Below are 27988 nucleotides of genomic sequence, written 5' to 3'. Positions count from 1 at the left end.
ATCCTCTGGATTACTCTGCGAGCTGAAACACACAAGAGAAACACAGTATGTTTCAGTAACAACCACCGATAATACTGAGGGCATGGGAATAAATACTCTGAGAAATACTACGGAGAAGACCATGTTATGTGATATATCACAATTTACTGGTATCGTCCATGAAGTGTAGTACTGACCTTGGGCCCTTGGTCCCGAGTGCGAACACGGAGCTTGTTGACAGTGGCATCGGCCCTCTGCATTGTCCAGATCATGCTGGATCTTCCTGAACTTGGCCAGGTTGGAGTTGGCTTGTTCCTCCTGAGAGGAGAAGACAGAGAGCAGGGAACTAGATCATGCCACTGTAGGCCATTTGGAAACAGACCCACATTTCATACAGTAACACAACAGTTTAAATGAAAACTTGAAATGTTGTGGGGGACTTACCGCTTCCTCAGCCTGCCTCTTGTAGCTCTTCACCTTGGCCTGTAAGCTTGTCTATGAGCTCCTGAGAACGGGCCAGGTTCTTACTGTCCTCCTCTGTCTGCAAGGACAAACACAAACAGCAGAGGGCAGCATGACGCACTACATCACATCACAACACCTGACAGGCCAGGCAGCTCTTTCAATAAACAGTGCATATAATCATGTGGTATGTTTCAGTACCTGGTAGGTGAGCTCTTTGATCATCCTCTCATACTTGCGGACTCCCTTCTAGAACCCTGGCTCCTCTTCTGCTCAGACTCCAGCTCATTCTCCAGCTCTTTCACCTGTTGATGGGAGACTGATCAGATCACTGATCTACACTCACCATCCAAAATTGGTAAACAACTTTAACCAAGTAAATGAAGTAGCCTTGCACAAGCCTTGGCCGGAGCAGGTTGCCATTTATTGGGATGACTAATGTACTGGAGGCAGCTCTGAAGGGTAGTCACTACCTGGCACAGCCACAAAGTCATAAAATCTGATTTTAAACCTAACCCTAACAAACAGTAAACACACTTTTAACCTCATGCCTAACCTTAAAATAAGACCAAAAATCAAATTTTTGTTTACATTTCTTTTTCGGTAAATAGACAAATTTGACTTTGACGCTGGCCCATCTAGTGGAAATCGCTCAGCTCTGCCACCAGGATAAGATTCATCCAAATAAACGCCAACCTGCCAAACTAGAGCGGCTCATAGAAGCAGCAGCTTATCTTCTGTTTCTGTAGCGCGAGGCAGCATGATGTACAAGTACACCCCCTGGATAGAACGCAAGTCTATCGCAGGGCCTTTCCCCCAATGCTGAGTGCTAAGCAGAGACACAACGGGTCCCATTTTTACAGTCTTTACAGGACTGTTAAAATGGGTAAGGCCTAAATCGGTAAAGCAAAACCCTGAGCATGCTAATTGAGTCAACAATCTACTTACTTTGCACTCTCCTAATGAACAGATGGTGAATGAGAAAAGGGTGTGCTCTCTGGACTCTCACCTTGCCCTCCAGTTTCTGGATCTGTTTCTTGCCACCCTTGAGGGCGATCTGCTCAGCCTCATCCAGGCAGAGCTGCAGGTCCTTGGTGGTGTGCTCCATGTTTTTCTTCATCCTCTCCAGGTGAGAGCTGGTGTCCTGCTCCTTCTTTAACTCCTCAGCCATCATGGCTGAATGGACAATGACAGAGAGAAGAGTTTGACCTGTAATATGGTTCCAGGATCTATTGCAGTAATTATGCTGCAATAGTTTGTTTCGGAGGGCTTCTCTCTCTCTCTCTCTCTCGCTCTCTCTCTCTCTCTCTCTCTCTCATATATTTAAACTGTTCTGCCTGCGGCTATAAAACCCTGACCTGTTCGCCGGACATGCTGTTTTCGACTCTCTCTCTCTCTACCGCACCTGCTGTCTCTAACTCTGAATGATCGGCTATGAAAAGCCAACTGACATTTACTCCTGAGGTGGTGACCTGTTGCACCCTCTACAACCACTGTGATTATTATTATTTGACCCTGCTGGTCATCTATGAACATTTGAACATCTTGGCCATGTTCTGTTATAATCTCTACCTGGCACAGCCAGAAGAGGACTGGCCACCCCTCAGAGCCTGGTTCCTCTCTAGGTTTCTTCCTAGGTTCTGGCCTTTCTAGGGAGTTTTTCTTAACCACATTTCTTTCTGTTTGTGGTTTTAGGCTGGGTTTCTGTACAGGACTTTGTGACATCGGCTGATGTAAAAATGGCTTTATAAATACATTTGATTGATTGATTTGTAATCGGAAATTAATTTAATTTTAAACTAGACACACAAGTAAGTCTAGCCTGGGTTTCTGGCTCTCTCCCTTACCTCAGCTTGGCTTTCTCCTCTGCATTGTGGCACTCGTGCGAAGCCTCGTCCAACTCAGTGGACAACATAGACAGGTCATTCTCCAGCTTCTTTTTCTGGTTGATGCGCCCTGTGTTCTTTTAAGTGCAGCAGGTGAACCCTCTCGGTGGACTCCAGCAGCTCGTGCTCGGCCAGTTTGCGTGAACAGTCGTTCTGCTCCAGCAGGGCTCGGAGCTCCTCCACCTCTGCAGTCAGCAGGCTGTTCCTGCGCTCCGTCACCTCCGTCTGCTCCTTCAGCTCCTCGTTCTGGTGCAGCGTCTCATCCAGCTCCAGCCGCAGGTCCTGGGGTTACAGAGGAGACAGAGAGTGTTCAGTAGTAGTGCCGGGAGCTTGTCTAGCAGTAGTGCTGCCATCCCCCCGGACCACACGTCGCCCCTGGAGCCATGTGTTCAAACCCAGACTGTGGGACTGCTATGTCCCTCTCCGTTATCTCCCCAATCAAATCAATGTGTCATAACTATACAAATGTAGGAGGAAGAAAATATACAAAGGAAGAAAAGAAAAAGCCTGTGTTCGGTACAGCACGCTATTGACATAACCCAGCTGGCAAATGATCTGAAGGGTCAATGAGTCACGTAGCTAACTTTAAATTGAATGAGTCTGAAGAGTTTGTTACAGTGTAAACAAAGCATTGTAAAAACCAAATAAATATACATACAAATCCTGTCTCTAGACATTTTACAACCGTGTGTCACATTGTCACAGTACCCATAAATGAGTGTGGAGTTGTCAGACCAGCTGATGAAGAACTTGCCTTGATCTGGACCTGCAGGTGGTGCAGTAGTTTCCGGGACTCAGCCTGTTGGTGTGGTTCAGCTGCACTTCCATCTCGTTCAGGTCCCCCTCCGTCTTCTTCCTCAGACGCACCGCCTCATTCCGGGACTTACACTCTGAGTCCAGGGTGGCCTGCATGGATTCCAAGGCTCGCTGGTGGTTCTGGCTTGGGGTTTGAGGGAGGAGAGGAGGAGGGCAAAAAATGAGGAGTTAACAAGGGAGGACATTCCTAGACATGGGCCTCTGATACTAAAAGGAGAGATCGCTACCAGTGCATGTTTTTCTAACTGTGTGGTGATTTAACCCACCGGAGGTTGTCGATTTCCTCGTCCTTCTCCGCCAGCTTCCGGTCGATGACGGCCTTGATCTGATTGAGCTCCAGCAGGAGGTGGAGAGTTACTCTCCTCATGCTCCAAAGTGCCCTGAGAGAGAGAAAGAGAGAACAACATATTATACAAACAAATACACACAATGGTTACAGTACAGCACACTTAAAGAGAGACAGTGACTTACATCAACCTCCTCTAAGGCAGCCCTGGTTGATCTGATCAGACAAGTCAGCAATCTTCTCTGTAGGTGGAGGGAATAGGACAGTGGGGTTAGTGGAAAAAAGGCCTTTCAGTTTGCGTTTCCATACTTTGTACAATCGATGTGAAATTCTCAACTAATAAATCATTTGATTATTATTGATTATCATGACATATGGGGGTTTTGGGGGGAGAAATTAATTAGGCTATGATACAATTCAATGGCTCAACTCATGTAGCTTGGACCAGGACCAATGACTCAGTAGTCAGAGTTATTCCAATGTGTGTGACGTGGTCGTACCTTGGAGGTTCTTGTTCTCTCTCTTGGTGGCGTCCAGATGGTCTAGGGCCTCTTCGTAGGAGTTCTTCAGCTTGAACAGCTCTGTGCTCAGGCTGCTGGACTCCTTCTGAGAGCTCTCCAGCTCACACTGGCACTCCTCATACTTCTGCCTCCACTCAGCCAGCGCCTGAAATCAGTAATACACCTCATTAGCAATTCCATTGCCCCTGCCTGGATAACGTTTAGGTTCAAAACAACCTAAATTGCAATTTCTTCCACTGAGGTCATTCACTTGAGTTCCTTACTCAGCAACAACATGTCATCAAGTTGACAGCATGTCTCTGTAATTTGCATTGCCCATGATAATCTCAAATTGCTGACCTTATCGAAGTTGCGCTGCTTCTTGTCAAGGGCGGCAGCTGCAGTGCTGGAGCGCTCCAGGTCCATCACTAGGTCCTCTGTCTCTGTCTGCAGCCAGTGCTTGGTCATCTCCAGGGAGGTGCACTTGGGCGTTGGACGCCTCCACAGACTCCTCAGTCTCCTGCAAACGTGTCACCAGCTTCTTCCCGTTGAATAGATACATCATCTCACATTAATTAGATGTCACTCTTTTAGTTACTATGCCAGGGTTGAAAACATAGATGAGAGTGAAGAGTCATTGTCACTGTATGTAGACCTTAGATGCCTCACTCACTTTGCCTCCTCCAGCTGCTCTGTCCTTTGGATGGCGTCTGTCTCATACTTGGTCCTCCACTGGGCCACCTCAGCGTTGGCCTTGGACAGGCCCTGCTGCAGCTCATACTTGGCCTCCTGCTCCTCGTCATACTGCTCTCTCAGCAGGTCACAGTCGTGGCGGGAGGACTGGAGAGCATGGACCAGTGCATTCCTTGCCTGAAGACAATGATAGTGGAGATAGCGCCAAGATGGTGGAAGGAGCAAAGGAGAGTCGTACTGTTAAGCACACCAACTAATGCTGGGTGTACACTACACTACACGACATTTAAAAAACCTGAACATCGCTGTTCATCTCACATTAAATTATTGTCTTTCCTGTAGTTTTTTTTGTCTTGCCAACATAGTGATGCCCACATTAAACCATCTATATATGATGATGTGATTAGATTGTTAATGTAACTAGAACGAGCTGTGGCTCAAAGCAGCCTCATAAAAGTTTTCAGTCAGACATTCACGTTTGCCATACAGTGTTGAAATTTCTAGCCAACATTTTGAATTGAATAACATTGCTTGTGAACTTCAGCGCTGTAATGATTCAACGCTTTGGTTAAAGGCAAGTACAAACACATACTAGTGGTCATTGCTCCTGCTCGAGAGTCTACACATTCTGGGTGATGCAAAACAACATCATCAACTCTCTGGGCTCTTCTCTGGCAAGCTGTCATTGGCTATTGCTGATCACCGTTCTCAAAACATGTCATTGCACAGCTCACACTACAAAAGCATTGCATATTTTGTGCCGATAAAATGAAACGTTTCAAAATATAGCCTTCCGATTGCGTCTCAAACCCGCTTATAATAAACGAGCGTCGGTGACGGCCGCGCGACCCGAGTAGGCAACGACATGGAGATTTTGTCTACGATCTCAAAAACTTGCCTGGGACAGCTAAATTGGTGCCAAAATCGTGTAGTGAACACTAGGCTTAAGTGGGCTATGATATTGAGATGTTTATACATTGTCATTAAGATACCAGACTGATGCTGCCATCAGCACTCCACTACAGTATGGGGCTTCTGACTGGCCCTAGAACTGCCTCTAACCTTATTCTCCTCCTCCAGCTGCTTTTTGAGCTCCCCAGCATTTTGACTAAAGGAGTACTTTGTGCGCTGCGGCTGAGTGACCAGGGCCTCCCGCTCCTCCAGCTTTCTGCCGAACTCAGCTACAGGGGTGGGGGACAGAGTGGGAGATCAGACAGGGAAGTATTTTTTTAAACTAAACCCATGGCTTTACACATTGTCTCTATAACGCTCTAGGACAGGGCCTCACCACTGTCGGCCTGAGCGCAGCGTCAGATGCCCCAGATGCCCCGTCAGACTCCAGCTCCTCCTCTAGCTCCTCGATACGAGCCTGGGAGAAGATATGGGCATAGACGTAGAGATCAATGGACGCATTCAGCTTGTGGTCTGTGATCTTTGTAATGTACTGAGAAATGTGATAGTATTGTATTATATTAACCAGAAATCGCTGTTACTATTTCCAGACCCAGTATTCCATTCATACCTGTAACTCCTTGATCTTTTTCTGGAGCTGAATGGTCAAGGCTTGTTCATCCCCAATCTTAGTGCTAGTGTGGTTAATCTCAAAGTCCTTCCTGATTTGAAAGAACATTCATATTTGATCAATAATCATGGAACTGATCAGTTGTTCAGTCTTCAATCAAATAGATTGTTCTCACTTTTTCAGCTTCTCTTCAAGTTGCTGCTTGTTATTCTCTAGGTCCTTGACAGACTCCATGGACAGCTTTCCCAAACTGATTTGGGAAAGAGTATGGAGAATGTCAAAGATTAGGTGGCTGTAAAAAAAGGCAATGTATCGCAACAAAAATGTATTTCCCTTGATTTATATCTATTTTCATTTTAGTCAGGTTGGATATGCATTGTAGTTCCTTGTGCGTAAACTCACATCGTCCACTTGCTGTTCTAGCTTGATCTTTGCCTTGGACAGTGTGTTGACCTTTGCCTTGGACAGTATGTTGTACTCCTCAGCCTGCAGGTTGTCCAGTGTCTGCTGGTGGGCCTCATGCAGGGCCTTCTTCTCCTTGGTCAGCTTCAGGACGATCTCATTCAGAGCTGACATCTCCTCAATCTGATTCTTCACCTGGAGAAGAGGAGACAAGGGATACGATGACTTCAGGAACTCAGCTATGCACATCGCATTCTCATCTGCACATATTCACCAATATTAGGTTGCTAAAGTTAGATTTTTTTTTCAGACGTTTCAGTTGGATGGAGTATTGACGCTGACTTGATTAATTAATTACATTAAGTCAGGACTATACTACCACTGTTTGTATCATCTAAAATTAGGAGGAATCTCTTTCACTTTAAAGGACAAGAGGACTATGACATATGTGGTTCAGTGTCCTCTCCCTCTCTGTGACTGTCTGGTCTGATCTCCTTCTCTGTGTTCCTCTAGTCTCCTCACCCTGTTCTCAGGGGCATGTTTCTCCTTCTCCACCTTGGTCATGGTGATCTCTATGTCATCAATGTCTTTCTTCAGCTCAGCACACTCGTCCTCTAGCTTGCGTTTCTTGGCGAGCACGCAGGCGTTCATCCCCTCCTCGTCCTCCAGCCTCTCCATCATCTCTTTGACCTTGGCCTCCAGCTGGATCTTAGCCTTGATCAGGAGGTCACAGCCGTCCTCCGCATCCGCCAGGTTTTCCTACTCCTGCAGGGAGAGAGAGAGGGAGAAATGTGAGGTGACATTGGAGCCCTAATGGTACCATGTTGTAGTAGGTAGTAAATGCGTGCATCGCCGTCAGTCTGTGGGAACTTACTGCCTGTAGCTCCAGAGAGAGGTGGATCAGATTGACCTGCTTCTTCTCCAGTTCTTTACGTTTTACCTATAACTTCTCCAGGGCCTCCTTCAGAGTGGCCATCTCCTTCTCTGTGGTGGCGCTCTTTAGCAGAGGCTTGATCTTGAAGAAGAGCATCATGCATTGCCAGTGCTTCACCGTGTTGAAGGCCCGGATGTTCCACTGGATGATCACCAGAGCCTCCCTGGATACAGGAAGTAAGTAGAGGTCAGAATTAGGGCTTTTTCCCTCTTCTTCCTGTGCTCGACTTGGACTCAACCAGTTTAAGGTGCTCCATCGAGTTCATATGAGCAAGTCTAGAGTAGCAGAGATATACCCTGACTTTGATGACAAGTGTGGGCGTTGGACCCAGTCTCCTGCTAACTTCACACACATGTTCATGGTCTTGCTCCAAAATGATGAGCTTCTGGACTTCGATCTTTTAAATCTCATCACAGGTCCTAGCTATTCAACTTCAACCATCACCCCATGCTGCTATTTTTAGAGATGTAGAAGACCCCATTTACAGTGAATTTGGGAAGTATTCAGATCCCTTCCCTTTTTCCACATTTTGTTACATTACAACCTTATTCAAAAATGTATCAAATAGTTTTTCATTCTACACACAATACCCCATAATGACAAAAACAGGTTTTCAGAAAGTTTAGCAAATTTATTTTAAAAAACAACTGAAATATCACATTTATTCTGACATTTTACTAAGTACTATGTTGAAGCAACTTGGCAACTTGGCAGTGATTACATCCTCAAGTCTTCTACAAGCTTGGCACACCTGTATTTTGAGAGTTTCTCCCATTCTTCTCTGCAGATCCTCTCAGGCTCTGTCAGGTTGGATGGGGAGCATCGCTGCACAGCTATTTCGATCGAGTTCATGTCCATGCTCTGGCTGGGCCACTCAAGGACATTCAGAGCCTTGTCCTGAAACCACTCCTGCATTGTCTTGGCTGTGTGCTTAGGGTCGTTGTCCAGTCTGAGATCCTGAGCACTCTGGAGCAGGTTTTCATCAAGGATCTCTCAGTACTTTGTTCCGTTCATCTTTCCCTCAACCCTGACTAGTCTCTCAATCCCTGCCGCTGAAAAACATGCCCACAGTATGATGCTGCCACCACCATGCTTTACCGTAGGGATGGTGCCAGGTTTCCCCCAGACATGACGCTTGGCATTCAGGCCAAAGAGTTCCATCTTGGTTTCACCAGACCAGAGAATCTCATGGTCTGAAAGTCCTTAGGTGAACTCCAAGCGGGCTGTCATGTTCTTTTTTACTGAGGAGTGGCTTCTGTCTGGCCACTCTACCATAAAGGCCTGATTGGTGGAGTGCTGCAGAGATGGTTGTCCTTCTGGAAAATTCTCCCATCTCAACAGAAGAACTCCGGAGTACTGTCAGAATGACCATCGGGTTCTTGGTCACCTCCCTGACCAAGGGCCTCCTCCCCCGGTTGCTCAGTTTGGCCGGGCGGCCAGTTCTAGGAAGAGTATTGGAGGTTCCAAACTTCTTCCATTTAAGAATGATGGAGGCCCCTGTGTTCTTGGTGATCTTCAATGCTGCAGACATTTTTGGGTACCCTCTGTGCCTCGACACAATCCTGTCTCGGAGCTCTACGGACAATTCCTTCGACCTCATGGCTTGGTTTTTGATCTGACATGCACTGTAAACTGCGGGACCTTTTATAGATAGGTGGACTCCAATCAAGTTGTAGAAACATATCAATGATGATCAATGGAAACAGGATGCACCTGATCTCAATTTTGAGTCTCATAGCAAAGGGTCTGAATACTTATGTAAGGTATTTCTGTTTTACATTTTTTGTACATGTTTTGCTTCGTCATTATGGGGTATTGTGTGTAGATTTAATCAATTTTAGAATAAGCAGTAACGTAATAAAATGTGGAAAAACACCCTCATGTTATTGCATTCACAACTGTGCTGAGCCGTTGGAAATCCTCAGCGCCTATACCTGCTTAGCTGTGTGGCTCAAAGACGTTCTTCTTTTCTTAAATGAGAAAATATCAAATTTAACTTGAGGTTTATCTTTATCTTATATTTTGAGGATCTCTCTACCGTTCCTACTAAATGAACAATTACCACACATAAATAAGTCAACTGTATTTTTTGATCAAGTGAAAATGTCTGGTTAGAAACTCACCACAGCTTGTAATTGACCTAGGCTGTCTCATCATAGTTATGAGTTCCTTTATTGTTAGGCAAATTAAAATTGGAATAATTATGCAATCTGGCATCCCTCATGACATGTTTAATGTCTTGGATCAACCAAAGGCTGAAGATTTCCAAAATAACGATGGCGTCTCACACCCCTAGACATCTTCAACTACACTATTTGAAAAAAAGTGCTATCTAGAACCTAAAGGGGTTATAGGAGAACCCTTTGGAGAACTCATTTTGGTTCCAGGTAGAACCCTTTTTACAGAGGGTTCTACATGGAACCCAAAAGGATATTATTATATTATCCTTATTTTGAAAATCTTAAGCCTGTGGTTTTGGAACCAAAAAGGGTTGTACCTGGAACCAAAAAGGGTTCTCCTATGGGGACAGCTGAAGAATTCTTTTAGATACAAGACATTTTTGCAACCTGGTCAGGCACTTCCTGTCAGAGTTGTGAATGTGTGCCTGAGTGAGTACAGGGCCATGGTCAGGCAGGGTGTCGGGGGTAGCAGAGTGAATGGGGAGGTGGCTGTGGTATGAGTATGATTGCATTTCTGACATGACTCCATGCTCTGCCTCTCAAAGGTGAGTGTCTATGTGTTTATTTAGAAACTAAAGCCCTCTATCAAACAGCGGCCTTTAATCATCTGTCACCCGCCACATATTCCATCTATGTGCTTACTTAGAACTGCAGGCGCCTGGGACAAAAGAGGCCAAGGGCCACGGGGTAGGCGGGGGGGGTTGTATTTTTAGGGTGGGCCCTAGCAGCTGCCACTTGGCACATGTCACCACCTGGCTCTAAGGACACCGTCAGCATTGTTTAATTTAGGGAGAGCAGAGAGGGGAGAGGGGCCGGGACGGGTGGGGAGGAGTGTGTGTGAGGGAGGTAATGGGGTCAATATTACCGTGGGGGCCACACACATGCAGGGTAACCATACATGGACAAGCACACGCCTCACACACGCCGCTAACATTGCCCTTGCATACCACACATACTAGACCAGGACTATTCAACTAGCGGCCCGCGGGCCAGATCCAGCCCGTGTATTAATTTATACTCGCCCTTTGATCAATTCTGAACATTTAATAAAAGTTCTGCAAAAAATTCCAGGCACAAATTTGACGTTCAGTACCAAAACGACAAGCACCATAGTGGTTGTTTCTAGTGTTGTTTTTAGGGGTTTCTAGCACCTCTGGCGTGTTGATTTATTTTTTCTTCATATGAATTTGGATCTAGCCACAGTTTAAGCTACAAAATATTATGACCCCATTCCTGAAAGATATGACTCCAAGGAACACGTATGTACGTGCATTCTGTTTCCCCCTCTGAGACTCATAGGACTCGTTAGGAGTGTGACTAAAAGTGCACCTCATGACAAAGGGAAATGAATTCAAAGCTTTAAACTCCCTTCCGACTGGAATTTGGCATTACCTGATTTGAATATGTCTTTGTGTCATTTATTGAGATGCTTAGTTTTGGTGAGCGAGCGTTGCTCCTTTCAAATTCGGGGGTTGCACCCTCGACTCACGTTGGTTGAGCGCCCTCCTCCTTTCCTAACTACTTTTGGTGACGATTAATTTTAAGAAATGTGCTTTATTGGTGGTTGTGCGTTGCTTTTTTACAGTTCTTCCAAAGAATGTGAAAAATTGTCCGGCCCCCCTGCAATAAACCTTTTTTTACATCTGGCCCGCATAAGAATATAGTTGAATAGCCCTGTACTACACAATGGGAGCACTAAGTTATAATATATCACAAACTGAAAGGGAGCAACTGATCATATTACTATTGAACCTGTTGGAGGAAGCAACTGGTGGAGGAGTTGGTTTGTTTATGCTGATGTCTTTATCTTACTATGAATGGTTCCAAAGAAATGCCATGATAAAACCTCTCTGGGTTTAAATGTTGGCCAAATACTCTCAGATCATAAGTACACCTGACTTCATTTAGGTACTCTACTAGAGCACTTGAAAGGATCAAATCAAATGAAGCCATGGTCCCTTACTTCCTGGTCCTCATATTCTGGAGCAGTTTCTCTGTTGCTTTCCTGCTGTCCATAAACGTATCATCGGGGAAGGCATGTGGATTCAGGATGTGATAGCTGTTAGTAAAAAAAACTAACATTGTATTGTATGATTAATTCCAAATATATTTTTTTATGTGTGTGTTGTGGGAATGAACGTGTGTTATCACACTCACCGCTGTTTGAACTCTGCGTATATGATGCTGTTTGGAAATCCCTTCCTGCATATCCTAATGCCCTCCAGCACACCGTTACAGCGAAGCTGGTGCAGCACCATGAAGGAATCCATGATCCCTGCAGAGGACCTGGGTAGAGGAGGTAATCAATCAGAGTAGAGGATGCTCTCTGGAGCACTTACAGTAAACAAGATGTTCCTCAGATTTCTTTGGCACTCCGACTCCCTTGGATCTCAGTTGAATGTTGCACTGTGGCGTACCTGGGGTCTTGGTCTCGTTGGGGATAAGGCAATGCACAAAGTGTGGCTGAGTGGAGCGAAGGTTAGTCATCAGCTTGTTCAGGTTCTCCTGCAGACAGAGAAGCGCACATAACGGGTGGAGAGAATGAAAACCTAAGCTAGCATTGACGATGGGAATGTTGCTCAATGTAGGTTCAGCGTTTACAACGTCAGCAAATATCTAAGTTATTGCAGCAGTTTATGAAAACAAATTCTCCCTCACTCTTTCAGTTATGGTGCACAGCTGTAGCTCTTCCATTGACTTCAGGGAGGATACAGTGTGCGATGTTTATGAGAATGGAGCCAGCACAGACTTAAAGTGATGTTCATGTGATCATTTCCCTAAACATCACTGCAAGTCTTAACTGTCTCCTTCTCAGCACAGGATAGATGATCTCTCAATGTTGATGCAGCTTCACTGCCTAACTAGCGATATCCTTTCTGTTTGTTTATTACACCTTAATGACTTGTATAGTTTTACTGTCTACTACAGTAGGAAAAGTATAATCCAGCTGGATCTCATTCGATTAGCTTGTGATATTGTCAATTTATCCAGCATTTTGTTGATAGAGCAAATTGTCACTCTCACCTCATACAGCTGTGACATGGTCTGGAAAGAGGCAGCCTTCTTCCTCTTCTCCTTTCCTCCAGTCTTTTGGTCTGAGTCAGGGCCAACATAGTTTTCATAGAGGCACGACAGCAGCTTGTTGGAGGACTTCTGGAAGCCCACCACCACCGTCTCATTCAACAGGTCTTTGTTTTTGTCCAGCCACCCAATGATGTTGTATGGTACCTGGGGTGTCAGGATGAAGTCAACCGTTAACATACTTTCTAGATAATACTTTCACATACACTACACGATAATTAGGAGGACACATCGTTTTCTGGAAAGAGGGGTATAGAAAGGACATATCACAATACTTTCAAATCCTGCTCGGTTTTGAGTGAATATCACTAAGGATATTGATATTGATTGAGAAGCTCATGTGGCTAAAAGTTGCTCTAACTACTGCCAAAAAATCCTAATGAAATTTGTAAGTGAAAAATGAAACGTTTGTTTCCTTTTCTACTTTCTGTGTTGTATATATATATTCATGATTGTCAAGTTATTGGTTTGTTTCAATTGTATTGTAATATTATACCATTCATACACACTTACCACTCCAGCGTAGTGCATCAGCTCAAAGTGGGCCTCATACTTGCGCTTCTTATCGGGCCGCGGTTTCTGGAAGTTAGCTGACTTTCCAATGTGGTTGTCGTACATCTTGGCTTTAAAGCTGTTGTCTGTAGCCTTGGGGAACATGCACTCCTCTTCAAGGATGGACATGATCCCCAGGGGCAGAAGAAACAAAGCTCAACTAAACATACATGTAGTGAATCTGAGATGGATCATGCAATCAAATATAAAACAATACATACAAATTCTGCAGGAACAAACACACATGCAGGATCCTGTCATGAAACATACTAGCAAGCAAACACATCATTGGGTTCAATACCTCATCCGAGGTGGGAAGTTCTTGTTAATTTCTAATGTTAATGTAATGTCTTTGAGAAGTGGTAGCTCCACATACCTTCTCTATGAGTTCAATGTCAGCCTGTATGAGTCCAAAGTCTATTAAGGTCCACTCAATGCCCTCCCATTCGTACTCCTCCTGCTCCAGGATGAACATGTGGTGGTTGAAATACTGTTGCAGTTTCTCATTGGTGAAGTTGAGGCATAGCTGCTCAAAGCTGTTGAGCTGAAATGAAAGAGGGACCGGGGTTCTAAAAAAGCATATCGAGTGGAATAAAAGCCTCAGATTGTAAGAATGCAAGAAGCACTTCAGATTTTAGTCTTGTGAAATGAAGCTGGAAAAGAATGTTGATATTTACAGACCACACACACAAAAATCTGTTTAAGATCCAGGAAGAGAGTGAATTAAAACATTCTGTGAAAATTGTTGGAAGGAAAGACACATCAAAGATCTCAAAGCCAGCTATATCCAGCACTCCGATAAAGAACTGGCGAGGCAGGGATGTGTACAGGGTCTTGTTGATGCGTCCCACCAGCCATTTGAACATACATATCGTAAGTGGCTTTGGCCAGAGCTCCGACGGAATAGTTAAAACACACACACACACACACACACACAGTTGCTTGGAGACCAATTTCTAGAGTCTGCTGAATATATTGACCAATAGAAGATTAAGAAGCTATCCCTGCAGACATGCTCAGCACTGAGCTAAATTATCACAAATTAAGCTGAATTCACTTCAAGAAAACTGAATATTTGTAGCTGTACAGATGCTGTTGAGTGCTGTGTCCTGACTGTGCGGTGGTGAGTCCTCCTCACCTGTTCGACGCTCTATACCTTCACCACATACTCGTTCCCCACCTTCACCCTAGGGTGCAGGAGCCCCTTGATGAGGTCAGCTGAACTGACTCCCATCAGGTAGGAGGCTTTGTCAGCACCTGGACAAACACACAGGACATATACATGATGAAACACACGCATAACACACTTGGTTGGAGGCTACAATGGAATTGGTCCTGATCTGCTCTTGATTATTAGTCTTAGACAGTCCACTTTTATGCAAAATCTCAAATTGGTAGTCCCCCTTACTTTCAGTGCCATCATTCTCTGCCTGCTCATCGCGCTGCTTCTGCTTGAACTTCATGTTGCCGAAATGCATGATTGCTCCCACTATCTTATAGCAGCCATACTTCTCAATAGGAGTAAATCCCAGGATATCCATGGCATGCTGTGGAGAAACCAGGGGAAGTGATGTCATGACAAATTCCTTACTGATAGTTGGTCTAGCAGTAAGGAATAGCAGAGTAAGAGCTCTTACATCGGTGGCCATGAGCTCCCCTCCATCGTACATGTTCTCCACATTGGTCACGCCATGAGAGCAGAAGTGGTAGTCGTACGGCTTGGTGGACACCAGCAGTATGTCTGTGGTGGAGACAATCTTTGTCAATCAAAACCCATGCAATTGGGTCACCTAACACTAACACTTTCTGGGTAGTATTGAATTTCATCCTAATTTACCCAGAAGTTCTGTTTTCTTCTGGGACATGATCTGGTAGCAGATATGGTAGCTTCTCTCCAGGCTGCTGAAATATCACTCTGGATTTTTCCAGAAGATCTAAAGGAGAGAAAGAATGGGCATATCTTTGATTTCATCACACCCTGAAACTTGTGTGCAGAGTTGTGCCCTTTATGCAGGTGTTATGAGCTCATCTCACTTTGCTTTTTGATGGTACTCACATATATCAATATCTGCAGAGGCTAGTTTCCCTGTGGGCCCAAAGTGGATCCTGATGAACTTGCCCTGTAGGAGTGGTGCAGAGTAAACAGTAACAATCACATAAAGCAGATGGAGTATAATCAACCAACTAATTTACGCTATTGCCATCCATTTTTCAAAAGCTTTCATTCATTTTGGATAGTAATACAGGTAATGAGTGGAGGACAGAGGAGCCTCTTAAAGAAGAAGTTACAGGTCTGTGAGAGCCAGAAATCTTGCTTGTAGGTGACCAAATACTTATTTTCCACCATAATTTGCAAATACATTTATTAAAAATCCTACAATGTGATTTTCTGGATTTTTTTTCTCATTTTGTCTGTCATAGTTGAAGTGTACCTATGATGAAAATTACAGGCCTCTCTCATCTTTTTAAGTGGGAGAACTTGCACAATTGGTGGCTGACTAAATACTTTTTTGCCCCACTGTATATACAATGCATTCGGAAAGTATTCAGACCCCTTGACTTTTTCCACAATTTGTTACGTTACAGCCTTATTCTAAAATGGAATTTGTTTTTTTTCCTCAAAAAATGTTCAATGGTGGGCCTGTAACGGGTGTTAATAACAACAGAACGTTTCAAAAAGGAAAGATATAAGACTTGAAATAATGAAAAAAATAAAGATTCAAAAATGAGAACGAGAACAAGCAGTAACAAACGAGGGCTGCATACATGACAAACATGGACTTTGAGCCACAAAGGACAGTAAAAATGTATATTAACATTCACTGTTTTGATGCTGAATGACAGAATATGACCAAGAAGTCATAAAGGGAAAGGGTAAACATGCAGCGAGTCCCAAACACCCCCCCAAAAAAAATGTAAAAGGGGAAGGAAAAGAAATCTGGAATGCCATATTGGCCTTACTCCTTTTTTTAGCAGCTACTTCCCCAAGAGCTGCTACAATGGCAAAATACTGAATGACACGTTTCGTGTTTACAGTTTTGCCAGCACCGGATTCTCCGCTATAGAAGTGTGGGAAAAGTATAGATAAGAAAGGAAATGTGTAGATAAAACAGGTAAAAAAATGCACAAATCAAGAAAATTAGACTATAAACTGCAGCCAAGAACAAAATACCAGAATGTTCTCGCTGAAAGAAAAAAATTGTACCAAAATCTTTAGCCCCCCAAAAAACAACTCCTGTTTCGACATCTTGAGTTACAGCACAAAACAAAAATAGAATATTGTTTTATATACACATTTTAAAACAGTGGCTGTGTTTGGATGGCCTAGAATACATTCTGATTGTGTATACAGAGACAAGGCCAACGTCACAAGTTGTTCTTCTTGTTTTTGCTAGTAGTGTAATGGAACAACAGCAGACGGTAGGGTATCACAATGATTAGAGCACAGTTTTCTGAGATGGATTTGGGTTTTTACTTATGTGATGAGCATGGACTGATTCTCGCGATCTGTGTAGATATCATAAAGAGTGAACTGTTAGAAAAGGCTTGTGTAATAGTAGTAGCACTACGTCAACTTGTATTTTGGTGAAGCTCTACTTAAGTCACGTCATATTCCATTACTGTCTGGTGTTTGTGTGCACTATCATGACTTCTAGTGGCAAGCATCAGGTTTCTGACAACATGGAGGAGTGTGAGTATTATTTGTGCTGAGTGACTCACTGCGCAGCATGTCATTGTAGGCGTTGTCTGTGATGGCGTAGACGTGGGGCGGGACCTCTGCACGGCGCTTGACTTTGTAGGCAGCGACAACAGGGGAGGTGCAGACAGGCAGCCATTTGCATGGGTTCACTGTCACACAGAACAGCCCAGAGTAAGTCTGTGGAGAGAGAGTTGAATAAGGCAATTCATCATACCTGGGCTATAGTTTCAACACCTTTGACATACTGTTAAATCAAGTTGTTCCCCAAAAGACCCAACTGAGCAATAATAGAAGGATGAGGAGCACTAACTGACAGTCTCATTTCATATGGTCTAAAACAGACTGACTTGTGGTTCTGGCTACTCAAGGATCCCAGGAAGTGCATGGAACAACTGTCCCACCCCGCCATTGCCCCTGTGGGGTCACTCACGTAGATCATCCATGCGGCGTAGCGCCTGCGCAGGTTGAAGAGCACAGAGGCCTCGTTGAGGTGTGTCAGCATGGCCATATCCTCTATCCTGTCAAACTTAGGAGGATTTATCTGCTGGATGTCCCCCTGCTACACTGTAAGAGACTAGAGTTGGGGAGAGGAAGTAGGAAGAGGCGACAGTGAGACTGGGGCCTTGGGCAAGGAAAACTGTGGTCATATATATTCTGGTTCTGTTGTCATATCATATTCAGTCACTACAAACCTATATTCCATTTTATTCTTAAAAACTATTCATACTAATGCATCAGAATAAATTATTATACTATATTTATTATGAGTATTTAATTATTTATTTAGTATTTAACTATCTATAAACACCTGCAAAGAAATGACCCACTGGGCACAGATGCCAGTTCAACTTCTAGTTTTGATTTACATTTAGTTGAGTTGTCAACTAAAGTGAAATCAACAAAACATTACATGTTATTTGACTTAGGTTAAAAGGTGGGGGAAAAAAACGAAATTCCCTTATGTTGATGACTTTTTGCAAATCCAATCAGTTTTCCCACATTGATTCAACGTCATCAATATATATTAAAGACGCGGAAACAACGTTGATTCAAACAGTTTTTGCACAGTGAGGAGGTAGTCATATCTTCTAAACCTGAGTAAATGGTTGTGTCAAATCCCTGAGCGCAACACTCACCCTTCTAACTTTGGTCTCAGCGATGACTTGGTCTCCGTTGAGCTCGTTGATCTTAACCTCAATGTAAGCCTGCTTTGCGTCTGGAACCCATGTTCGCTTTTACCATCAAACGCGATGGTCTTCGCAGCCAGCAACTCCAGGTCAGTTTAGCATAGAAAAGGACCAGCCTCTCCGAACTCATTCGCATCAAAGCGGGACATGACCGCAATGGCAACTCCACACGCCGACGAAGCACCGACAGGACAGACGATTTCTCAAACTCCTTGGAAAAGAGAGGAACATTTACTGTGCATTCTTTTGTTTTCTTATTACGGTTCACATTTAAGTGAGTCAACTTTTTCTTCATTCATAAAAAGTTACGTTTGGACAAACTCAAAGAACAACATTTACGATTCGTGCGTAATGTAGTGAGTAAATCCATTCTTGACAATAGATGACAACACAGTTTAGGCAGCAGAGAAATAGCAAGATACATTTTTTTCAGCAAGAATTTAAAAAAAAATTATTGTATAAAAAACCACACATGGGTTTACACTGGTGCGTAAAGGCGTGTAATGATGTAAAAAAAACAAACAGACGAGTTTAAGTTGTAACTGACCTCAAAACAGGGTCCTGCAACGGGATGAGTATTTGGAACAGTGTGTGCGCTTTTTATTGTCTTTCTCAAGGTCACGGTCAGAGTAGCTTAATCCCTAATTAGCATATGCCACCTCCTCCATCGCCTATTGGTCGTGACCGCGTGTCTCAATTGACACAAAAGGAAAGCAAGGTTTTTATCTCAAGCTGGCTATTTTTACAGTAACAATTCATGTAGGGTACACATTGTGAAGGGGTACACATAATTATAATACGTTTGAACTGCTTTTATAAACTTTGGTGTCACTATCAGCTGTGGAACCACTATCTAGTCGACAACCATGCAGAATGACAATACGAATGACAATACGTAATTGCCTAACTAGACTGAAACACAATACATTTGACTGATAATCCGTTTTAGTTGCCCACGATATTGTAAACATAAGTGGTTTAAAAAGTTCAAATACCGTTGTGAGCAGATAGGTCTATAAAGTGTCATCCTGAAATATATTCTAAATAACTGTCTTATTACACAAGGGTTAACTAATAGTTTACTATTATTAAATAATTTATTCACAGTTATTTACAGATATTATTGCCTGTGAATGCAATTGTCCGGTATATTTTACAAAATACTTCACACTTATCCATTATATGTAGTAGCTTGTTAAATCTATTTGTTGAAACTAAAACCTGCCTAGTGTCACTTTTGTCCTCAATGAAAATACCAAGTGTTATCTTATTCTCTATAATAAAAGTTCCTGAAAAGCTCAAGTCTGCACAGCGCAACAGGAAGTGAATGAGATGCCCATGTGCTCACTCTGTCCCTCAGTAATTGCCCAGGCGGCTTCTTTGTTGTGAGGAGCCAACAGGGGTGTCTGCCATTGTGTGTGGCCACAGGAGGATGCAACCTGAGAAGAGATTATTTCAGGAGCCCGTCTGTGTGACATTAAACATGCTCTATAAATACATCACACAATATTAATAGAGACAAACGGCTCTCTGTTTGAACATGGTGGCGGACAGTACATTTACATTCTCTACGTGGAAGATACTGACACACTGAAGATGTCTGAGCAATGTATTGATGAAATAGCAACGCAGTAATATTTTGGTAACAAGTTATATTGGTGTTCTTTCATAATGTCAACACAAGGTGGTCATAAATGACTTATGCAAAGATAATGGCACATTGCCAGTACTCCATATTGTGAATGTGAAATATCTCAACTCCAGAGAACTCTACTGTGCTAAATGTGAAAGGAAAACTACTAGTGTGCTTTAGTCTATGAACGTTATGAGTCTTATTATTAGGACGGTGCCTCTCAAATTCTGGCCCCAGTGGACCTGACCTTCAGTCCAGAGGAGCAGAGGAGGAGATGGTGCCTTGTATGAGTGCATAGAGGGGGGTGGGTTCAAAGTGTCCCAGAATAGACAAAGCCAGAGTCCAGCATTCCTGATTGAAGGATTCACTGTTGGAAAGATCTATTGTTGAACAGGCACAGTAGCACACATCCATGGTCCAGTGTTGTAGCCACAGCAGTACAGAAGCAGTGGGATTCATTTGTAATTTCCTCAGCTGAAGAGACAGTACAAACAGAGAGAAGATACAAATTAGAGGGTTATAATGTTCGGTAACACTTTATTTGAAGGGTCCATTACAAACCATTCATAAGGGATTAACAAACTGTGTGTTCATCATTTATTTATCCTTACTCCTACATTAATAAACCATTTACTAATGATTAGTAAAGTATTTTTGCAGTCCCTAATCTAAAGTGAGTGCTATTTGTACTTTAAAATGAATACTTTATAGATGTTTTGATTGACCAGTGTAATTTCTCACAAAAAGATTGGCATGCCATTGATAGACATTCCTGCAGTACCTGGTAAAAGATTAATCACACAACACAGGATGTTTAAGGAACTACATACACATACAGTTGAAGTCAGACATTTACATACACCTGAGCAAATACATTTCAACTCAGTTTTTCATAGTTCCTGACATTTAATCCTAGTAAAAAATCCCTGTTTTAGGTCAGTTTGGATCACCACTCTATTTTAAGAATGTGAAATGTCAGAATAATAGTAGAGAGAATGATTTATTTCAGCTTTTATTTCTTTCATCACATTCCCAGTGGGTCAGAAGTTTACATACACTCAATTAGTATTTGGTAGCATTGCCTTTAAATTGTTTCACTTGGGTCAAACGTTTCGGGTAGCCTTCCACAAGCTTCCCACAATAAGTTGGGTGAATTTTGGCCCATTCCTCCTGACAGAGCTGGTGTAACTGAATCAGGTTTGTAGGCCTCCTTGCTCGCACACACTGTTTCAGTTCTGCCCACAAATTTTCGTATTTCCTCTAAACATAACAATGGTCATTATGGCCAAACAGTTCTATTTCTGTTTCATCAGACAAGAGGACATTTCTCCAAAAAGTATGATCTTTGTCCCCATGTGCAGTTGCAAACCGTAGTCTGACTTTTTTTATGGCAGTTATGGAGAAGTGGATTCTTCCTTGCTGAGCGGCCTTTCAGCTTATGGCGCTATAGAACTCGTTTTACTGTGGATATAGATACTTTTGTACCTGTTTCCTCCAGCATCTTCACAAGGTCCTTTGCTGTTGTTCTGGGATTGATTTGCACTTTTCGCACCAAAGTATATTAATCTCTAGGAGACAGAACCCGTCTCATTCCTAAGCGGTATGACGGCTGCGTTGTCCCATGGTGTTTATACTTGCGTACTATTGTTTGTACAGATGAACGTGGTACCTTCAGGCGTTTTGAAATTGCTCCCAAGGATGAACCAAACTTGTGGAGGTGTAAAAAGACAATTCTGAGGTGTTGGCTGATTTCTTTTGGTTTTCCCCATGATGTCAAGCAAAGAGGCACTGAGTTTGAAGGTAGGCTTTGAAATACATCCACAGGTACACATCCACAGGTCAAATGATGTCAATTAGCCTATCCGAAGCTTCTAAAGCCATGACATATTTTTCAGGAATTTTCCAAGCTGTTTAAAGGCACAGTCAACTTAGTGTATGTAAACTTCTGACCCACTGGAATTGTGATACAGTGAATTATAAGTGAAATAATCTGTCTGTAAACAATTGTTGGAAAAATTACTTGTGTCATACACAAAGTAGATGTCCTAACCAACTTGCCAAAACTATAGTTTGTTAACAAGAAATTTGTGGAGTGGTTGAAAAACAAGTTTTAATGACTCCAACCTAAGTGTATGTAAACTTCTGACTTCAACTGCACGTGAATAATTAGCTTACTAACATTTACAAATGTGGGAGTGATGATTAATAAATGGTGAGCAAATGTTTTTTAAATGCTTTATAAGTGTTCTTATGTGTTAGAGTGCAGGACTCAATAGTGACGATAGGGGAAAACAATGTCCTACATGGAAATCTTGGTTTAAGAGGCAGCCATCTTCGTTAATGGCATTATCTCCTGCCGTGGCAGGGCGAGAGGTGTTGCGTTGATGGCTGAAACGTTCTTGGGCATCAGTTAGATATAGCAGACCAGAGCTATTTCAGGACAAGGGGCACTTCAGAGTAGTGGTGGCTGTGTTATGTACTGTGTCACTTGCTCTGGAGTTTAAAAAGCTGACATGCCGATAACACATGAGAGGGGATGAATCCCCAAAGTCCACCAGTGTTGCTTTAAAATAAATCCACACTGTAGTATAGTATGGACCCACCCAGCACGTCCCTCTGTAGTGCCACACTGCATCCCACTGCAACAGCTGAGTCCTGAAAACCACAGCTCTCCTTACACCCTGAAAATACTCTACCAAAACCATTTGGGAGGTTGTATACAGTGAAGGCCCTCTCAATGCCCATATTTTGATTATTACACATACGGTAGACTGTATGCTGTGGGTTTACAGGCCCAACAGTAAGTTGATCCCCATGTGGAGAGCCAGTGTAGTCATCTGGGACATCACGACAAGACCTGAATCCCAGGAAGCTCTGAAGGGTCACAGTTGTTTTAGATCTTCATTCACAGAATACCATGTGGCTTAGACAGAGAGATTGAAAGAGATTGAGATTTACGAGTGCATTGCATTCAGCAGTGTTAAACACCACATGTGCATGCTCTCATTCTCTCTCTCTCTCTCTCTCTCTCTCTCTCTCTCTCTCTGTCTCTCCCTGTTTCCACCTCACACATGCACACAATTACACAATAACAAAAGTAAGACCCGTTGCTCCACTCTTACCCCTTTCAAATCAAATCTAATTTTATTTGTCGCATGCGCCGAATACAACAGGTGTAGTAGACCTTACAGTGAAATGCTTACTTATGGGCCCTTAACCAACAACGCAGTTTTAAGAAAAATATGAAGTAAAAAATAGATAATAAAAATAACAAATAATTAAAGAGCAGCAGCAAAAGGACAGTAGCTAGGCTATATACAGGGGGGTACCGGTACAGAGTCAGTGTGCGGGGGCACAGGTTAGTTAAGGTCATTGAGGTAATATGTACATGTATGTAGAATTAAAGTGACTATGCATAGATAATAAACAGAGTTGCAGCAGTGTAAAAGAGGAGGTGAGGGGGGGGGGGGCGGCAATGCAAATATTCTGGGTTGCCATTTGATTAGCTGTTCAGGAGTCTTATGGCTTGGGGGTAGACGCTGTTAAGAAGCCTTTTGGACCTAGACTTGGTGCTCCGGTACCGCTTGCCGTGCGTTAGCAAAAAGAACAGTCCATGACTACAGTCTTGCACCCAGACAAATTAAATAACTTATTGTCATCATGAAGTGCTTTGAGAGACTAGTCAAGGACCATATCACCTCCTACCTGATACCCTAGACCCAATCCAATTTGCTTACCGCCCCAAAAGGTCCTCTGTCGATGCAATCATCATCACACTGCACACTGCCCTATCCCATTTGGACAAGAGGAATACCTACAGTTGAAGTCGGAAGTTTACATACAGTGCCTTGCGAAAGTATTCGGCCCCCTTGAACTTTGCGACCTTTTGCCACGTTTCAGGCTTCAAACATAAAGGTATAAAACTGTATTTTTTGTGAAGAATCAACAACAAGTGGGACACAATCATGAAGTGGAACGACATTTATTGGATATTTCAAACTTTTTTAACAAATCAAAAACTGAAAAATTGGGCGTGCAAAATTATTCAGCCCCCTTAAGTTAATACTTTGTGGCGCCACCTTTTGCTGCGATTGCAGCTGTAAGTCGCTTGGGGTATGTCTCTATCAGTTTTGCACATCGAGAGACTGACATTTTTTCCCATTCCTCCTTGCAAAACAGCTCGAGCTCAGTGAGGTTGGATGGAGAGCATTTGTGAACAGCAGTTTTCAGTTCTTTCCACAGATTCTCGATTGGATTCAGGTCTGGACTTTGACTTGGCCATTCTAACACCTGGATATGTTTATTTTTGAACCATTCCATTGTAGATTTTGCTTTATGTTTTGGATCATTGTCTTGTTGGAAGACAAATCTCCGTCCCAGTCTCAGGTCTTTTGCAGACTCCATCAGGTTTTCTTCCAGAATGGTCGTGTATTTGGCTCCATCCATCTTCCCATCAATTTTAACCATCTTCCCTGTCCCTGCTGAAGAAAAGCAGGCCCAAACCATGATGCTGCCACCACCATGTTTGACAGTGGGGATGGTATGTTCAGGGTGATGGGCTGTGTTGCTTTTACGCCAAACATAACGTTTTGCATTGTTGCCAAAAAGTTCAATTTTGGTTTCATCTGACCAGAGCACCTTCTTCCACATGTTTGGTGTGTCTCCCAGGTGGCTTGTGGCAAACTTTAAACAACACTTTTTATGGATATCTTTAAGAAATGTCTTTCTTCTTGCCACTCTTCCATAAAGGCCAGATTTGTGCAATATACGACTGATTGTTGTCCTATGGACAGAGTCTCCCACCTCAGCTGTAGATCTCTGCAGTTCATCCAGAGTGATCATGGGCCTCTTGGCTGCATCTCTGATCAGTCTTCTCCTTGTATGAGCTGAAAGTTTAGAGGGACGGCCAGGTCTTGGTAGATTTGCAGTGGTCTGATACTCCTTCCATTTCAATATTATCGCTTGCACAGTGCTCCTTGGGATGTTTAAAGCTTGGGAAATATTTTTGTATCCAAATCCGGCTTTAAACTTCTTCACAACAGTATCTCGGACCTGCCCGGTGTGTTCCTTGTTCTTCATGATGCTCTCTGCGCTTTTATCGGACCTCTGAGACTATCACAGTGCAGGTGCATTTATACGGAGACTTGATTACACACAGGTGGATTGTATTTATCATCATTAGTCATTTAGGTCAACATTGGATCATTCAGAGATCCTCACTGAACTTCTGGAGAGAGTTTGCTGCACTGAAAGTAAAGGGGCTGAATAATTTAGCACGCCCAATTTTTCAGTTTTTGATTTGTTAAAAAAGTTTGAAATATCCAATAAATGTCGTTCCACTTCTTGATTGTGTCCCACTTGTTGTTGATTCTTCACAAAAAAATACAGTTTTATATCTTTATGTTTGAAGCCTGAAATGTGGCAAAAGGTCGCAAAGTTCAAGGGGGCCGAATACTTTCGCAAGGCACTGTACACTTAGGTTGGGTTAAAACTCGTTTTTCAACCACTCCACAAATTTCTTGTCAAAAACTATAGTTTTGGCAAGTAGGTTAGTAAGTTACTCTACTTTGTGCATGACAGAAGTAATTTTTCCAACAATTGTTTACAGACAGATTATTTCACTTATAATTCACTTCTGACCCAATTCCAGTGGGTCAGAAGTTAACATACACTAAGTTGACGGTGCCTTTAAACAGCTTGGAAATTTCCAGGAAATGATATCATGGCTTTAGAAGCTTCTGATAGGCTAATTGACATCATTTGAGTCAATTGGAGGTGTACTTGTGGATGTATTTCAAGGCCTACCTTCAAACTCAGTGCCTCTTAGCTTGACATCATGGGAAAATCAAAAGAAATCAGCCAAGACCTCATAAAAGAATTGTACACCTCCACAAGTCTGGTTCATCCTTGGGAGCAATTTCCAAACACCTGAAGGTACCATGTTCATCTGTACAAACGATAGTACGCAAGTATAAACACCATGGGACCACGCAGCCGTCATACCGCTTAGGAAGGAGACGCGTTCTGTCTCCTAGCAAAAGACCTTGTGAAGATGCTGGAGGAAACAGGTACAAAAGTATCAATATCCACAGTAAAACAGGTCCTATATTGACATAACCTGAAAGGCAGTTCAGCAAGGAAGAAACCACTGCCCCCAAAACCGCAATAAAAAAGCCAGACTACGGTGTGCAACTGCACATGGGGACAAAGATCGTACATTTTGGAGAAATGTCCTCTGGTCTGATGAAATAAAAATAGAACTGTTTGGTCATAATGACCAACGTTATGTTTGGAGGAAAAAGGGGGAGGCTTGCAAGCTGAAGAACACCATCCCAACCGTGAAGAATGGGGGTGGCAGCATCATGTTGTGGGGGTGCTTTGCTGCAGGAGGGACTTCTGCACGTCACAAAATAGATGGCATCATGAGGGGGAAAATGATGTGGATATATTGAAGCAACATTTCAAGACATCAGTCAGGAAGTTAAAGCTTGGTTGCAAATGGATCTTCTAAAGGACAATGACCCCAAGCATACTTCCAAAGTTGTGGGAAAATGGCTTAAGGAGAACAAAATCAAGGTTTTGGAGCAGCCATCACAAAGCCCAGTTACACCAGCTCTGTCAGGAGGAATGGGCCAAAATTCACCCAACTTATTGTGGGAAGCTTGTGGAAGGCTACCTGAAACATTTGACCCAAGTTAAACAATTTAAAGGCAATGCTACCAAATACTAATTGAGTGTTTGTAAACTTCTGACCCACTGGGAATGTGATGAAATAAATAAAAGCTGAAATAAATCATTCTCTCTACTATTATTCTGACATTTCACATTCTTACAATAGAGTGGTGATCCTAACTGACCTAAGACAGGTCAGACAGGTTTTAACTAGGATTAAATGTCATGAATTGTGAAAAACTGAGTTTAAATGTATTTGGCTAAGGTGTATGTAAACTTCCGACTTCAACTGTATGTAAGAATGCTTTTCATTGACTACAGCTCAGCATTTAACACCACAGTACCCTCCAAACTCGTCATTAAGCTCGAGACCCTGGGTCTCGACCCTGCCCTGTGCAACTGGGTCCTGGACTTTCTGACAGGCCGCCCCCAGGTGGTGAAGGTAGGAAACAACATCTCCACCCCTACAGATCCTCAACACTGGGGCCCCCAAGGGTGTGTTCTTAGCCCTCTCCTTTTACTCCCTGTTCACCCACGACTGCGTGGCCATGCACGCCTCCAACTCAATCATCAAGTTTGTAGACGACACTACAGTGGTAGGCCTTATTACCAACAACGACGAGACAGCCTACAAGGAGGAGGTGAGCCCCCCCCCCCCCCCCCCCCATCCACATCGACGGGACAGTAGTGGAGAACATGGAAAGTTTTAAGTTCCTCGGCGTACACATCACGGACAAACTGAAATGGTCCACCCACACAGACAGCGTGGCCACTTAAATAAACATACTTAATAAAGGTGTCACTAGTCACTTTAAATAACCCATGCCAAATCTTTTCAGTCTCCTGAGGGGAAATAGGCTTTGTCGGGCCCTCTTCACGACCGTACTGGTGTGTTTGGACCATTCTAGTTTGTTGGTGATGTGGAAACCAAGGAACTTGAAGCTCTCAACCTGCTCCACTCCAGCCCCGTCGATGAGAATGGGGGCATGCTCGGTCCTCCTTTTCCTGTAGTCCACAATCATCTCCTTTGTTTTGATCACGTTGAGGGAGAGGTTGCTATCCTTGGACCACACGGCCAGGTCACTTACCTTCTCCCTATAGGTCTCATCGTTGTCGGTGATCAGGCCTTTGCCACTGTTGTGTAGTCGGCAAACTTAATGATGGTGTTGGAGTTGTGCTTGGCCATGCAGTCATGGGTGAACAGGGAGTTCAGGAGGGGACTGAGCACGCACCCCTGAGGGGCCCCCTGTGTTGAGGATCAGTGTGGCAGATGTTTTGTTACCTACTCTTACCACCTGGGGGTGGCACATCAGGAAGTCCAGGATCAAGTTGCAGAGGGAGGTGTTAAGTCCCAGCGTCCTTAGCTTAGTGATGAGCTTTGAGGGCACTATGGTGTTGAACGCTGAGCTGTAGTCAATGAATAGCATTCTCACATAGGTGTTCCTTTTGTCCAGGTGGGAAAGGGCAGTGTGGTGGGCAATAGAGATTGCATCATCTGTGGAT

The 27988-nt window shown here is 43.4% G+C and overlaps 1 pseudogene; it reads right to left on the bottom strand.

Moving 5' to 3' along the window:
- Positions 1–10: 10 nt before the first annotated feature.
- LOC109891522 (myosin-7-like) lies at positions 11–18776 on the bottom strand (annotated as a pseudogene).
- Positions 18777–27988: the final 9212 nt, after the last annotated feature.

Source organism: Oncorhynchus kisutch, linkage group LG5, assembly GCF_002021735.2.
Source record: "Oncorhynchus kisutch isolate 150728-3 linkage group LG5, Okis_V2, whole genome shotgun sequence".
Taxonomy (NCBI): domain Eukaryota; kingdom Metazoa; phylum Chordata; class Actinopteri; order Salmoniformes; family Salmonidae; genus Oncorhynchus; species Oncorhynchus kisutch.
This window is presented reverse-complemented; position numbering and strand designations above follow the sequence as displayed.